This window comes from Nuphar pumila, chromosome 3 (assembly GCF_984573655.1).
Source record: "Nuphar pumila chromosome 3, dmNupPumi1.hap1.1, whole genome shotgun sequence".
NCBI classification, from domain to species: Eukaryota; Viridiplantae; Streptophyta; class Magnoliopsida; order Nymphaeales; family Nymphaeaceae; genus Nuphar; species Nuphar pumila.
Window position 1 is genome coordinate 130,754,034 of NC_143251.1, and position 16,174 is coordinate 130,770,207.

The window sequence follows — 16,174 nt, forward strand, 5'->3', positions numbered from 1 at the left end:
TAACAAATATTTATATTATCGAACCATGTACGCACGTAGAGAACTTAGTGTTACATATTAAGTATACTTACTCGATGTAGGGGTCGATCGTTGAGCAATTAAAAAAGATATAAATTTGTGATGCGTCTTGCTCTTGATCTTCCAAGAGTCTTGACAGGCAACTGCCAAAGGCATGCCCAAGTGGTTTAAATATCCATATCTTGTCAGCCACAATAACTTGTTCTCCATCATCATTACGAGGTAGGCAAGTGTAACGTGTTGGAATGAGAGGTTCAAAGTACATAGATAAAAATTTTGAAATCTCTTCTAAAGTGTGCACCTCACAAATTGAACACTCCACTCTTGCTTTATTCTGAACCTTTTTTTTGAGGTCAAACATGCATCTGTCAACAATATGCATCTCGTAATACAATAAATTCCTAATAACATTAGAGAGAAAAGTATAAATAAAAATATATCTTTCAAATGGGTGCATCCACCGATATTACACAGAACCACTAACCCTAAGTTCATATGGAAAATGTATGATAACATGTTCTATAACATCGAAAAATGTTGGCAAAAATATCTTCTCTAGCTGACAAATAGTAGTGACGACAGAATCCTCGAGATTCTTTATCTTATTTACTACAACTTCTGATGCACACAATGTTCTAAAAAATCTACTCAACTCGGATAATACCCCCCATATAGGTTTGTCTAATATATCATGGAATGCTAAAAGAATCAACCATTGCATAATGACATGACAATCTTGGCTCTTCAACTCATATAATTGTCCATCGTCTATCTTCACAGCCCGAGCAATGTTAGAAACATATCCATCTAAAAATCTCAACTGTCTCAACCATTGACATACCAGTTTTACTTGATCATCTCCAAGCATGTATCTTACCTTTGGTTTCAGTACTTTGCCATTGTACTCTTGAAGTTTCAATTCTGGTCTTTTACATATTAGTTTTAAATCTATACGGGCCTTCGAATTATCCTTCATTTTTTTTGACACTCATTACTGTATTGAACACATTATCAAACATATTTTTCTCTACATGCATCACATCCAAATTATGTCATATCAATAAGGTCGGCCAATATGGTAGTTTCAAAAATATAGATTTCTTTGTCCAATTGTGATCCTTCTCAAATCCAAGGAAGAGCGACGAATTACGAGTATTTGTTAGTCCATATGGAAAGTATCGCAATCGTCTTAAAATTTCTATGTCAGACAACCGTGTAGGTGGAACTTCTATTTCAGTTATGCCTGCTCGAAACACATTCCCTTGTCGTCAGAACAGATGGTCGTTGGGTAGAAATTGACGGTGATAATCAAACCAGCATGTCTTCCTTCCATGTGTCAATCTAAAAGATTTTGTATCCTCCATGAAGTACGAATATGTCAACCTCCCATGTGTGTTTCAACCAGATAACATACTATATGAATGAAAGTCACTAATTATTCATAGAACAACAACCTTCATATTGAAGTTTTATTTTTTGTGGGCATCGTACGTGAGAACACCATCATCACACAATATTTTCAGTTCATCAATCAATGGCTTTAAATATACATCAAGATTTTGTCCCGGAGAGGTCGGACCAGGGATCAATAGAGACAAGAAAAGATTTTGACGCTTCATACACAAGCTTGGAGGAAGGTTGTGTGGGATAACAAATACTGATCAATATGAGTATGGGATTGATATACCCCCAAATAGATTAAATCCATCTGTACATAAACCGAGCCTAACATTTCTCACTTCCATTACGAAGGTCAGATGAGTACGATCAAAGTGCTTCCAAGCTTCCGCGTCAACAGGATGTGTGATTATGTCTTCATCATATCGAACTTTATTTGCATGCCATCTCATGTGTTTACACTACAACAAAGCAGTAGATTAGCGACGACCACATTCCGTCGCTAATCCGTCGCTAATATGGTTAGCGACGGATTAGCGACAACGAGGCGACAGTATGCTTACGTCGTGAATATTTCGAAGCTAACTGGCGACAGAATTATTCTGTCGCCAGGTCCGTCGCTAATTGCGACGGAATAACGAGCGCTATATTCCGTCGCCAATCCGCCGGTACTAAACGGCGACCACGGCTTGGCGACGGATTTACTTCCGTCGCTATGCCATCACTAGATTAATATGAATAGCGACGGATGGTTCCATCACTAATCCGTCGCAAACACAAAAAAAAAATTTAAAAAAAAAATTATTTGAAAATTAATTACCGAGAACTGTACAATTTCTATTTCCTGTACAATTTATATTTCCTGTAAATAAAAAACAAACCACATAAAAAAATTCATATAACAAGAATCTACAACAATTAATCGTTCCACCTTAAAATTAAGAAGTTTAATTATTTACAATTCAACAATTACAATTAGGAAAAATAAAAAAAATAGAACTTTTTCAACACAGTCCTCTAATCATCGCCAAGATTTTGTGCGTCTTCTTGTTCATTTTCTTTATCTGTCCCTTCAGCTCCACTACCCTGATTATCGCTAGCAGCCTACACAAGAAAAGAACAGTCAGTATTGATAAACAAAATATAATGAAATAAATTACACACTATATGTGATTCTATCATGTGCTCATGTGTGATCTAAGGCAATAAAAAAACTCTATATGTGATTATATCATGCTCATATGTGTGCTAAGGCAGTCAAAAAATTGAATATGTGATTATAGCATGTTCATATGTGTTCTAAGGCATCTAAAAAAACTCTATATGTGATTCTACCATGCTCAGATGTGCTTTAAGGCAGGCAAAAAACTATATATGTGATTCGATCATGCTCGTATGTGTGCTAAGGCAGTAAAAAAATTGAATATGTGAATATAGCATGCTCATATGTGCTCTAAGGCAGGCAAAGCCAAAAATTTTATATGTGATTCTATCATAAATGATATATAACATGTTCATATGTGTTCTAAGGCAGTAAAAAAACTCTATATGTTATTATAGCATGCTCATATGTGTGTTAAGGCAGTCAAAAAACTGAATATGTGATTATAATATGCTCATATGTGTTCTTAGGCAGTCAAAAAACTGAATATGTGATTATAGCATTCTCATATGTGTTCTAATGCAGTCAAAAAAACTTTATATGTGATTCTATCATGCTCATATGTGCTCTAAGGCAGACAAAAAGTTATATATATATATATATATATATATATATATATATATATATATATATATATATATATATATATATATATATGATTCTATCATGCTCATATGTGTGCTAAGGCAGTCAAAAAATTGAATATGTGATTATAGCATGTTCATATATGTTCTAAGGCATCTAAAAAAACTCTATATGTGATTCTACCATGCTCAGATGTGCTTTAAGGCAGGCAAAAAACTATATATGTGATTCGATCATGCTCGTATGTGTGCTAAGGCAGTCAAAAAATTGAATATGTGAATATAGCATGCTCATATGTGCTCTAAGGCAGGCAAAACAACTTTATATGTGATTATAGCATGCTCATATATGCTCTAAGGCAGACAAAAAAACTTTATATGTGATTATAGCATGCTCATATGTGCTCTAATGCAATAAAAAAACTCTATATGTTATTATAGCATGCTCATATGTGCTCTAAGGCAGTCAAAAAACTGAATATGTGATTATACCTGAGAGGGACCTGGAATCGAAGATCCCCTATCCTGAACAGCGGCCTTGATCTCATTTCGGAGAAAGGGGGCGACGGTGTATTGAAAGTAGTTATTCAGTGATTCATTAATGATCTGGCGTACATCATCACCAGAAAGAATAGTCGGCTGCTTTGAGCTTATGTCGGCGCAAGAAGTCGGTGAGCCGTAACTGGAAGAACCAATAACTGGTGAAGTGTTCATATTACTCCCAAACCCGAACACGCGACCTTTTTTGGGTTTACCTGCTGCAATCACCCATGCTGTAGGATCAAATGATGGATGCTGAGTAGCGTCATCGTCATATCGCTCTACCATCTGTTGCTCATATGCCTCCTACAAAATAATGTTTAAAGTATTCATTAATAATTAATGATAACATTATGATAACTTGCATATATATTGCAATGATTATTAATAGAATTAATACATACCGTTGTCGTTCTCGCCTTCTCTGATATGAAGACTCCCGTGGTCTTCCGTTTATGTGTTTCTACAAACACGTCCTTATATGGTACACTGCCTCCTTTTTCTGCTTCCTGCGAAGTTAAATGACAAAAGATTTAGTACACAAGTTTGCAACAATACTTATAAAATTAATATTATATATTGATGAGTTACCATTTTCTTTAAGTGGCTCCCAAATGTCTTAGATCCACCTGTGTGTAGATGGGCTTCGGGCATCTTCGATCGATTTTGTGAAGTCTTCGCAGAGCGATTTCTAAATGCATCTCCCGCCCACTTATCGCACATTTCATCCCAGTAATCTCTCCTGATAGTAATAGGACCATGGCCCTTCCACAGTAATGGATCATCTACTACGCCAGATGTTTTTTTTGCTGCAGTATTCATAGTGTGCAGCATGTCTGCAAATCGATTGGCAGCCACCTTCTGTCACACCTTCCTTGCATCATTTTCTTCCATCGTAGTTGCGAAGCGATTCGAAGCCTACAAATATTTTCAGAAAGTTAGTAGACATTGCTTAAATAAATTAAATATGAAACACATTAACTATGAGGAACAACTGTATACCATGAATGAGGACCACAATCTGTCTAACACCTCCTTTGGGTACTCTTTCCATTGAGCAACTGGTCCTGGTAGATGTTGAAGAAGTGAATTCCTAATCTCCCGTACTACTTCTTGTGGCTCAAACCTCGTGTTGCACATGAATTGTTACACAGTAAACATCAATATAAAATATTTAAAAGATATGCAATAATTGAAAACAAAATACTTACAGTCGATTATCGATATACACTATTCGAATGAGTCTTCTTGTGCCAGTCTGAGAAGACATTGTTTCCTGTGTTGGCTGTTGACTTGTGTGATCAACTGGTGTAGGTGGGTCGTGTACAGGCGCAACATCATCTGTAAAAAAATACATTAGAAATTCTCAAAATGTGCATTTGAACAAATCAAGCATCTAATTAGTTATATGATATACCTATCACAGGAGCCCGTGAAGATGAAGGCTGAGCCTGGCTACTACTGGATGAGCGACCACTATAACCTCCACGAACCATATTCTAACAAATAACATATGTCATACAATACATTCAAATAATTCACATCAAGTATTACAATGCATTCAAGTCATTCACATCAAGCATTGCAATGCATTCAAATAATTCAAATCATTGACATCAAGTATTGCACTAATTCAAATCATTCGTTAATTACATAAATTATAATACATTCAGATAATTGAAATCATTCACATCAAGTATTACAATGCATTCGAATCATTCGTATCAAGTATTACAATACATTCAAATAAAATTTTTAATCATTCACACCAAGTATTGCAATACAACTCACATCAAGTATTACAATGCATTTAAATAGAGGTTTGTAGTATAAGATTTTGCTCACTAGCTTGAGAATTCTTCCTCATCACTAGTTTGACTTTCTTCTTCTTCTTCTTCTTCTTCATTGTTTGCCCATCCACTTGGTACATCATTTGGATCACATTCCTCTATGAATGTTTCATCGGCCAATGGAGATATGACATGCATATCATGCGCAACATCGTGACCATAAGCGAAGTCATAGACATCATCTGATTGATAGTAATCACTGTCTTCAGCTAACTCATCTTCCTGTAACTGATCATACTCGGGGTATAGTTTGGATTTCACCTTGCAAACTGCCCACCATTCATTTCTATCTGACTTTTTTATACTCGGATATGAAGTACAATAAACTTGTTGAGCTTGCGAGGCTAATATGAATGGTTCATATGTTCCAAACCTGGATTTATGATTCACCTCCACAATGCCTGAAGCTTTGTCGAGTCTTGTTGCAGTTGGATCAAACCAATGACACTTGAATATCATAACCCTGTTATTCATGCCTAAGTAAGTCAACTCCATTATTTTCTCTATAACATCGTAGTAATCATGTTCATTTTCACCGTAGCTGCTACCCTTGACACACACGCCACTATTTATCGTTGATTTGTTTATACCGTAGTCTTTTGTATGGAATCGATAACCATTTACGATATACCCGTTGTAGCATTGCACAACTTTGGTCGGACCATTTTCTAAATCACATATTCCTTGATCTTTAACATCATCATTGCGAACCTACGCACAAACATAAACAATGATTATGATCACGATCAATTAAGTAACTTAGTGTTGTTTATAAGTACAAAATTTATGTTAGCTTCTTTACCAACTGTTTCAACCACTTCACAAACTTAGTTTCACGTTCTTTTTGTACTTCTGCATTAGTGAGATGTGAAACTTCGTTTTGCAACTCCAGATCAAATCATCTGCAAACCACAAATACTTATATTACCGAGCCATGTATCCACATATAGAACATAAAAGGATTTATAATTGAGTTGCATATACATATACTTACTCGATGTATGGGTCGATCGCTGAGCAATTAAAAAGAATATAGATGTGTGCTGCATCTTGCTCTCGATCTGTCAATAGCCTTAATCGGCAACTACCAAATGCATGCCCAAGTGGTTGAAATATCGACAGCTTGTCAGCTACAGTTACTTGTTCTCCATCATCGTTACGGGGCGGGCATGTGTAACGTGTTGGAATATGAGGTTCGAAGTACATATATGAGAAATTTGAAATCTCTTCTAAAGTGTACGCCTCACAAATAGAGCCTTCTACTCTTGCTTTATTACGAACCTTTTTTTTAGGTTGAACATGCATCTAACAAGAATATACATTTCAAATTTTAAATATCTGTCATTAAAGAGACAAATATAAAAAAACATATACCTTTCAAATGGGTACATCCATCGATATTGCACAGGGCCACCAACCCTTAGTTCATATGGCAGATGTATGATCAAATGTTCTATAACATCGAAAAATGCTGGCGGAAATATCTTTTCTAACAGACAAACTGTGGTGATGACAGAGTCCTCGAGATTCTTTACATCTGATACAACGACCTCCGATGCGCACAATGTTCTGAAAAATCCGCTCAACTCAGACAATACCCCCCATATAGGTTTGTCTAACATATCATGGAATGCTAGGGGTATCAATCGTTGCATAAAGATATGACAATCATGGCTCTTCAACCTATATAACTGTCCATCGTCAATCTTCACAGCTCGAGCAATGTTAGAGACATATCCATCTGGAAATCTCAGTTGTCTCAACCATTGACATACATGTTTTATTTGGTCAGGTCCGAGCACGTACTTCGCCTTTGGTTTCAGTACTTTGCCATTATACTCTTTGAGTTCCAATTTTGGTCTTTTACATATTAATTTTAAATTCATACGGGCCTTCGGATTATCCTTCGTTTTTCCTTTAATATTCATTACTGTATTGAACACATTATCAAACACATTTTTCTCTACATGCATCACATCCAAATTATGTCGTATCAATAGGGTCGGCCAATACGGTAGTTCTCAAAAAATAGATTTTTTCGTCCAATTGTGATCCTTCCCAAATCCACGGAAGGGTGTAGTACTACGGGCATCTGTTAATACATCTGGAAAGTATCGCAATCTTCTTAGAATCTCTATGCCGGACAATCTTGAGGATGGACCTTCTGTTTCAGTTGTGCCTGCTTTAAATGCATTCTTTTGACGTCGGAACAGATGATCGCTGGGTAGAAATCGACGATGGCAATCAAACCAGCAAGGCTTCCTTCCATGCCTCAATCTAAAAGCTTTGGAATCCTCCATGCAGTACGGACAAGCCAACCTCCCATGTGTGCTCCAACCAGATAACATACCATATGCAGGGAAGTCACTGATTGTCCATAGAACAGCGACCTTCATGTTGAAATTTTGTTTTTTGTGGGCATCATACGTGGTAACACCGTCATCCCACAGTACTTTTAATTCATCAATCAATGGCCTTAGATATACATCAAGATTTTGGCCAGGTGAGGTCGGACTAGGGATCAACAGAGACAAGAAAAGATTTAGACGTTTCATACACAAGCTTGGTGGAAGGTTGTATGGAGTTACAAATACTGACCAGCATGAGTATGGAGTTGATCTACCCCCAAATGGATTAAATCCATCTGTACATAGACCGAGTCTAACATTTTGCACTTCCATTGCGAAGTTCTGATGAGTACGATCAAAATGCTTCCAAGCTTCAGCGTCAACAGGATGCGTGATCTTGTTTTCATGGTGTCGAACTTTATTTGCATGCCATCTCATGTGTTTAGCTGTACTTGAAGACATATACAATCGTGCAATCTAGGAGTGATAGGAAAGTAGCGGAGCGACTTGTATGAAACTTCCTTTGATCTCGTGATACCATTGCCTCTTGTCTTTGGCTTGAACCGAGGATGCCCACATGACGGGCATGATATGTCGTTTTCCTGCTCTTTGAAATACAACATGCAGTGATTTGGACAAACATCAATCTTTTTGTAACCCATACCTAGAGCGTTGACCATAACTTTCGTACGATAGAAATTTTGTGGCAATTTCTCATCTTTAGACAACATACTCTTCACAATCATGCACAAACGGTCAAAACATGATTGACTCAAATTATACTCGGACTTCAAATTCATTAGTTGAAGAACTGCAGACAAGATAGTGTGACTCTCACAACCATTCCAAAGTGGCTCATCAGCATCTCTAAGTAAATCATAAAATCTACTAGCTGCATCGTTTGGTGATTCTTCATCTACGGCAGTTCTTACATCACTAGAACTCATAGCAGAACCCAGTTCTGTTCCTACGGCATCAAATATCAAATTCGTATATGGATTATCGTGCACCACATTCACCCGTGCATCAAAATCGTTTCTAAATTCTTCTCCATGAAACGTCCAGTTCTGATAATCACTCACAAAACCCTTCCTGTATAGGTGATGTCTAACGCCATGAGGTTCTACAAATCGATTATTCTTACAAATCTTGCGGGGACACCTAATCCGACCTGTGGGATCTACCGTACTGACACTTGTCGTTGCAAATTCAATAAAACTATCGACACCATCCATATATTCATGCGATAACTCATTGTCCACTATCCTACGGTCGTATGATGTTACGAATAGTATCCTAACCAGTTAAAAGAGAACCATCAGAATGCTATGATGAAGAAAATATCAAATTTATCATGCAATATATGATGTCATACAATCACAAGAATTATGATGTATGCATTGATAACTTAATATTTTCATGTGCAAACTATTCATGACACGATACATTCATTTGAAGCATGCTTTCAGTATACAATTTCACATGGAAGACATAATCAAATTGAAAGTAACTACATGTAAGCATGGATACAATCACATCAAACATTGCAATACATCGAAATAATTCATATCAAACAAATGTCAAACATGTACCTGCAGCAAACACACTTCAATATCCCACTAACTACTACCATGCATAGCATGGACTCCGTACTCCAAAAATAAGAACACTTCCATATTCATACATTAAAATCATGCTCAGCATAATCTCCGAACTCCAACAAAGCAGTCCTAGATATCAACAACTAAGTGAGTGTGTGAACAATAAAGTGTTACATTCAATAAATTAAATAACATGTGATGCGCTTGCATCACTTACTCACCACGGATATTTACCCGATTTGCATTGTTTTTGTCACTTACATACCACGGGTGACGAGGCACAAGCGAGTTCCGTTGAGAAATCTGCAAAAAACACTGTGTTAAAATGAATATTGAAGCTAATTAGGAAAACACAAACACTTATGCAATGCAAAAAACAACTAAACTGTTGATGATATATCTAATGATGAAATGCGATGAAATAAAGTGAAAAAGAAGCATTGAACATCATGGAGAAAATGAATTAAGAAGAAGCAATTCACATGTGGAGGGATTGTGATTTCTACCCTGACATAGCAATTGATACCTTATCGCATAGGATTGGTTAACTACATAAATAAACCCAAATATGATCAGATCCAAACCCACAATCAATTATATCTCAGTTCGATATTGATGGCTTTACTAAAACCATGATTATTCTATTTGTCATTTGCCTAAACATAGATAAATACTAGGATTAAAAGATTCTTTATAAATTAGTAATTCTAAAAAATATTCACAAAATAATCAAACAAATGTTTTGTTTTTCTAATCTAGTTTACGCATGCAACAAGAGTTTCTAAACTTGCTATTATTTTTGAAAAATAAAACTCATGCAATTCGTAGCAAAATGGCACTCCAGGGGGTAATAGGCAAATCAGAGACCCTTCTGCAATTTCTAGAAAGCAAAAAATGATTCTATGAAATAAATATCAAAATACAAGTTAGGAACTCTGTTTATACAATTTTTTAAGTTAATTAAAAAAGACTTAACCACCTTTTTTTGAAATTTCAGAAAGGTGCAGAACCTGTAGGTCTCTGACAGAAAATAACAAGAATTAAGAGGACATGCTGGTATTAACAATAACTCAACCCTTCTCCCACAAACCCTAAACCCTCTTCCCTACTGCCCCTCTCTTTCCTCCTGTCAATCGCCCCACTCCGACGATCGATCTACACTGTCGGTGATCTGGCCTATGATCCATCTATGGGGATGTTGTTCACCCGTGTTGCTTAAGGAGGACGATGGTGCCCTCTTTCTGGGTGTCCACTTTTTTGATTCAAATAGAGTCAATATGGATTGTTTAGGGGGCTCGATTCTGGTAGTACCGGGGACTGTGCACACCCTCGACTCATCGACAGTCACAGTGCATCTGCTGACAGTCTCTCCTCTCTCTTTTCTCTTTTGGGTTTATGGGGTTTTACTAGGTGCTTTTGGATTTTTGGTAAAGTCACAATCAAGGGGTTTGACCGCCTTTGACCGGTCGGAGGCGGCGATGGCTTGACGCCGGTCCCTCCACCTTTGATTATCCTATCTCTGATAACCCCTTTGAGACAATAGATTTGCTGCACCAAAAAATTGGTGATTTTTGCATAAATTTCACTCAAAATTCAAAGACATAAATATGAAAAAAAGAGTATATGCATAAATTTCATTCGAAACCTACATCAACCAAACCCCGAATTTCTCCCAATTTTCGTAATCATATGAACTTCAAAAATAATGACCTGGAGGTTGCAGATGAGGAATCGGAGGAAGAAGAAGAAGAAGATGCAAGTGATTAACTGCGCGTCGCCGGGCGGTGGCGGGAGGCTGACGGGGAGCGGCAGCTGGCGAGCGGTGGACGGCTGGCGAGCGGCGGCTGACGAGCGGTGGACGGGGAGCGGCGGCTGGCGAGCGGCGGCGGCCGGGCAGTGGCGAGAGCCGACGGGCGGCGGGAGGGAGAGGGCGGTGGGCGGGAGCAAGACAGCGAAACAGGAAAAAGAGAAAGAGGGATGGGATTAGGGATTTACGCGACATTTAGCGACGGCTTAGCGACGGAAAAATTCCATCGCTAAGCCGTCGTAAATCAAAATACCAAAATACCAAAAAAGCGACGGAATATATTATGTCGCTACGCCGTCGCTAATTAGTGACGGATTAGCGACGGATTAGCGACGACAGAGTTCCCTCTCTAAATCCGTCGCTAAAATGGTGTTCTTGTAATAAAAATTAGCGACAAAAAATTGCAGTCGCTAATCCGTCGCTAAGTAGCGACAGATTAGCGATAAAAATAATGACCTGGAGGTTGCAGATTCTATCTCTAGCTAATCTGTCGCTAATTAGCGACGGAAAAAATCCGTCGCAAATTTCCGTCGCTAATTAACAATTTTCTTGTAGTGTTAGCTGTCCTCGATGATATATACAATTGTTGCAATCTAGGGATGAGAGGGAAGTAGTGGAGTGACTTGTATGACACTTTTTTTGACCTCGTGCTAGCATTGCCTCTTGTCTTTGGCTTGAACCGAGGATGCCCACATGATGAACATGATCTGCTATTTTCTTGATCTTTGAAATACATGCAGTGATTTAGAAAAGGATCTATCTTTTGATACCCCATACCTAGAGTGTTGATCATAACCTTTGCACTGTAAAAATTTTATGGCAATTTCTCATCTTTGGGCAACATAGTCTTCACAAAAGAGCACAGACGGTCAAAACATGATTGACTCAAATTATACTCTAACTTCAAATTCAGTAGTTGAAGAACTGCAGACAAGATAGTGTGACTCTCCCAACCATTCCACATTGGCTTATCAGCATCTCTATGTAAGTCATAAAATCTACTAGCTACATCGTTTGTTGCTTCTTCCTCTACCCCAATTATTACATTACTAGGACCCATATCATAACCCAGTTTTGGTCCTACGACATCAAATATCAAATCCACATATGGATTATTGTGCACCACATCCACCCATACGTCAAAATTGTTCCAAAATTCTTCACCATGAAGCATCCAATTCTGATAACCACTCACAAAATCTTTCTTGTATAGGTGATGTCTAACGCCATGAGGTTCTACAAATTGATTGTTCTTACACATCGAGCATAATACATAAACGGAGCATTCACTACCTACATCGATGTAGGCACAAAAGTCGAATGACAGATGTCATCTGAAGCTTGCACTGATAAAAAAAACCTAGTTCTACGACGACTGCATAGCGGCGAAGCAGGTTATATGTCCCCCCCCCCCCCCCCCCCCCCAAACAGGGTAGTTAGCTACATCTCATGTTCGGGGGTCCCAAAGAGCACCACGTATGTAAGCATGTGTGTCTCGTATCCCCATGCTTGTCAGCATTAATTAGCGTTGGAGTTTGATGCCATTGCAAAGACTTAAGTACCCTTTCCTCCATTGGTGCAAAAAAAAATGACGATTCTTGAAAAGGAGTGGTTGTAAAGACTTAAGTGCCCCAAAAATGATTATTTAAGACCCAGTCTCTGCACTGCAGGATTATCCGAGAAAGAAATCTCCCCTGGAGGAGGCCATGAACATCAACCCTCTCACTCTCACTCTCACTCTCCCTTCTATTTCTGCTTCTGTGCACATCCAGCGGAAGATCCTACATTGTTCCATCAAGCACCGACTGACCTGCACATTGACTGTTGTGGAGCCTGATTCAGAGTTTTTACCCTTACAGGAGGAGGGCTTGGGGGCTCATCCCAGCGTGGGTAGTATCATTCAACTAAATGAGTTGTTGATCCTGATTCAGAGTTTTTACCCTTACAAGAGAGGGGTCTGGTGGCTCCTCCCAACGTGGGTAGCATCATTCAACTTGAAGAGTTATGGAGTCTGATTTAGAGTTTTTACCCTTACAAAAAGGGGGGTCTGAGGGCTCCTCCCAGCGTGGGTAGCATCATTCAACTTGAAGAGTTATGGAGTCTGATTCAGAGTTTTTACCCTTACAGAAGGGGGTCTGAGGGCTCCTCCCAGTGTGGGTAGCAACATTCAACTTGATGAGTTGTGGAGCTTGATTTAGAGTTTTTGCCCTTATAGGAGGAGGGTTTGGGGGCTCCTCCCAACGTGGATAGCATCGTTCAACTTGATTCGTTGTGGAGCCTGATTTAGAGTTTTTGCCCTTACAGGAGGGGGGTCCGGGGGCTCCCCCCCCCCCCCCCCGGCACGGGTCCCGGGTGTCGTGGTCAAAAAATGCATAGGGTGTCGTGGTGAGAAAGACATATGTTTGTTCTAAGCAAGGTTGGAAGAAATCAATGGAAAATCCAACAGGGAGTATGCCAGAATCAAGATGTGGATGTCAAGCGAGAATGGTGTTGTGCAACTCAAATAACACAAAATAATAAGGGTCTGGTTTTTAGTTAAAATGGAGAATGAAATGACAATAGAAATTTCTTAAAATTTACAGGAATAAACTAAACTCAATAACGAAGACACCATTTTTTACAAATTTAGAATATGACCTCCGGTTAGGGAGATATGGCCCTCACAAGTTGGTCCTAATTTGGGTAGCGATTTGCTTACTGAATAACAATATAAATCGCTATAGCGATTTGAGAAAGACACTACAAATCGCTATAGTGAGATTCAAAAATACTATAAATCGCTATAGCGATTTACGGAAGACACTACAAATCGATATAGTGAGATTCAAAAACACTATAAATCGCTATAGCGATTTGCGGAAAACACTACAAATCGCTATAATGAGATCCAAAAACACTATAAATCGCTATAGCGATTTGCGTAAGACACTACAAATCGATATAGTGAGATTCAAAAACACTATAAATCGCTATAGCGATTTGCAAAAAACAATACAAATCGCTGTAGTGAGATTCAAAAACACTATAAATCGCTATAGCGATTTGCGGAAGACACTACAAATCATTATAGTGAGATTCAAAAACACTATAAATCGCTATAGCGATTTGCGGAAAACACTAAAAATCGTTATAGTGAGATCCAAAAACATTATAAATCGCTATAGCGATTTGCGGAAGACACTGTAAATCGCTATAGTGAGATTCAAAAACACTATAAATCGCTATAGCGATTTGCGGAAGACACTACAAATCGCTATAGTGAGATCAAAAAACACTATAAATCGCTATAGCGATTTGCGAAAGATAGTACAAATCGTTGTTGAAAAATCGGATAACACTATAAATCGTTGTGGGGTTCGTTGGAGACCCAAAAATACTACAAATTATTGTAGGAAAGCCCGATAACACTACAAATCGTTGTTGGAAGGCCCCAAAAAAATCCTCCCTGGGATCCGCGCTGGGGGGGAGCCCCCGGACCCCCTCCTGTAAGGGCAAAAACTCTAAATCAGGCTCCACAACGAATCAAGTTGAATGATGCTACTCACGCTGGGAGGAGCCCTCAGACCCTCCTTCTGTAAGGGTAAAAACTCTGAATCAGACTCCACAACTCTTCAAGTTGAACGATGCTACAGTCAGTGTGCAGGTCAGTCGGTGTTTGATGGAGCAATGTAGGATCGTCTGTTGGATGTGCACAGAAGTAGAGAGAGAAGGGAGAGTGAGTGAGAGGGTTAATGTTCATGGCCTTCTCCAGGGAGAACTCTTTGCCTCCCTTGATTTCTTCTCTAGAGAGAGAGAGAGGGGGTTTTACAGTGTTTTACGGAGAAAGAAGAAGAAGACTTTGAAGAGTCAACATCATCCTCGACTTTCTGGATGGAGGACATGTTTGTCCTTTTTTTGAACGGAGAAAGAAGAAGAAGACTTTGAAGAGTCAACATCATCCTCGACTTTCTGGATGGAGGACATGTTTGTCCATTTTTTGAACTGTTTGTTTTTTCTTTTTTGAATGAAGGGCATTTTTGTCATTTTCTCAAACCATCACTTTATGAAAAAAATAGCAAGAAAGGGTACTTAAGTCTTTGCAACAACACCATGTGCTTGTATACGTGGTGCTCATTCAAAGCCTCGAACACAGACGTGGGATTCAGTGAATCATCGGGGGGGAACATACACCACCCTCTCGATCCCCGGGCCCCTTGCACATGCTTCAAGTTGACTTCAGCTGCAGCCTCTATGAGTTCCATGCATGTTGATTATGTATTGTACCAAAAATCAGTTTGGGGTTGCTTCTTCGAATTATGATCTCATTCCCATGCATCCAAAGTTGGTGCCATGCGACCAAGACCTAGCACCTCCACCGATAATCCACCTTACTGCCTCTGCAGTGCTATTTCTTCCAAAGAGAAATAGATATCATGGGTTGCAAATGTGGCCCAAGAAAAAAAAAGGTGGTCAATTCATTCTGTAAGCACAAGCCCAAACTTTGAAGTCTTACCTTAATTTGTTCTTTCACACCAAACGCTTGAGAACAGTGATGTTCTTCTTGGCGATAGAACTGCCCCCTAAAGGCTACGGTTATGGAGCTGTTTGTGCAACATGCACTCGGTAGTAAAATGCCATTGTTAAGTCCCTATCTTTCTCATGAATCCACCATGAACGATCTTCTTTATTGGAGATTTGCACTACATTGAACTTGAACATTCTCGTCAATTCCAGTAGTTGTTGAGAGATGGTGATGTGAGAACAACCCAAGTTGACCCGCCACCGCTGTGTGCCCGACCAACTATTCCTCCCCACTAATCCGAAACAGCTCCGGCTACTTTATCACCACCACCCTCAAACTTAACTTTTGACTTATCGACAACTTTC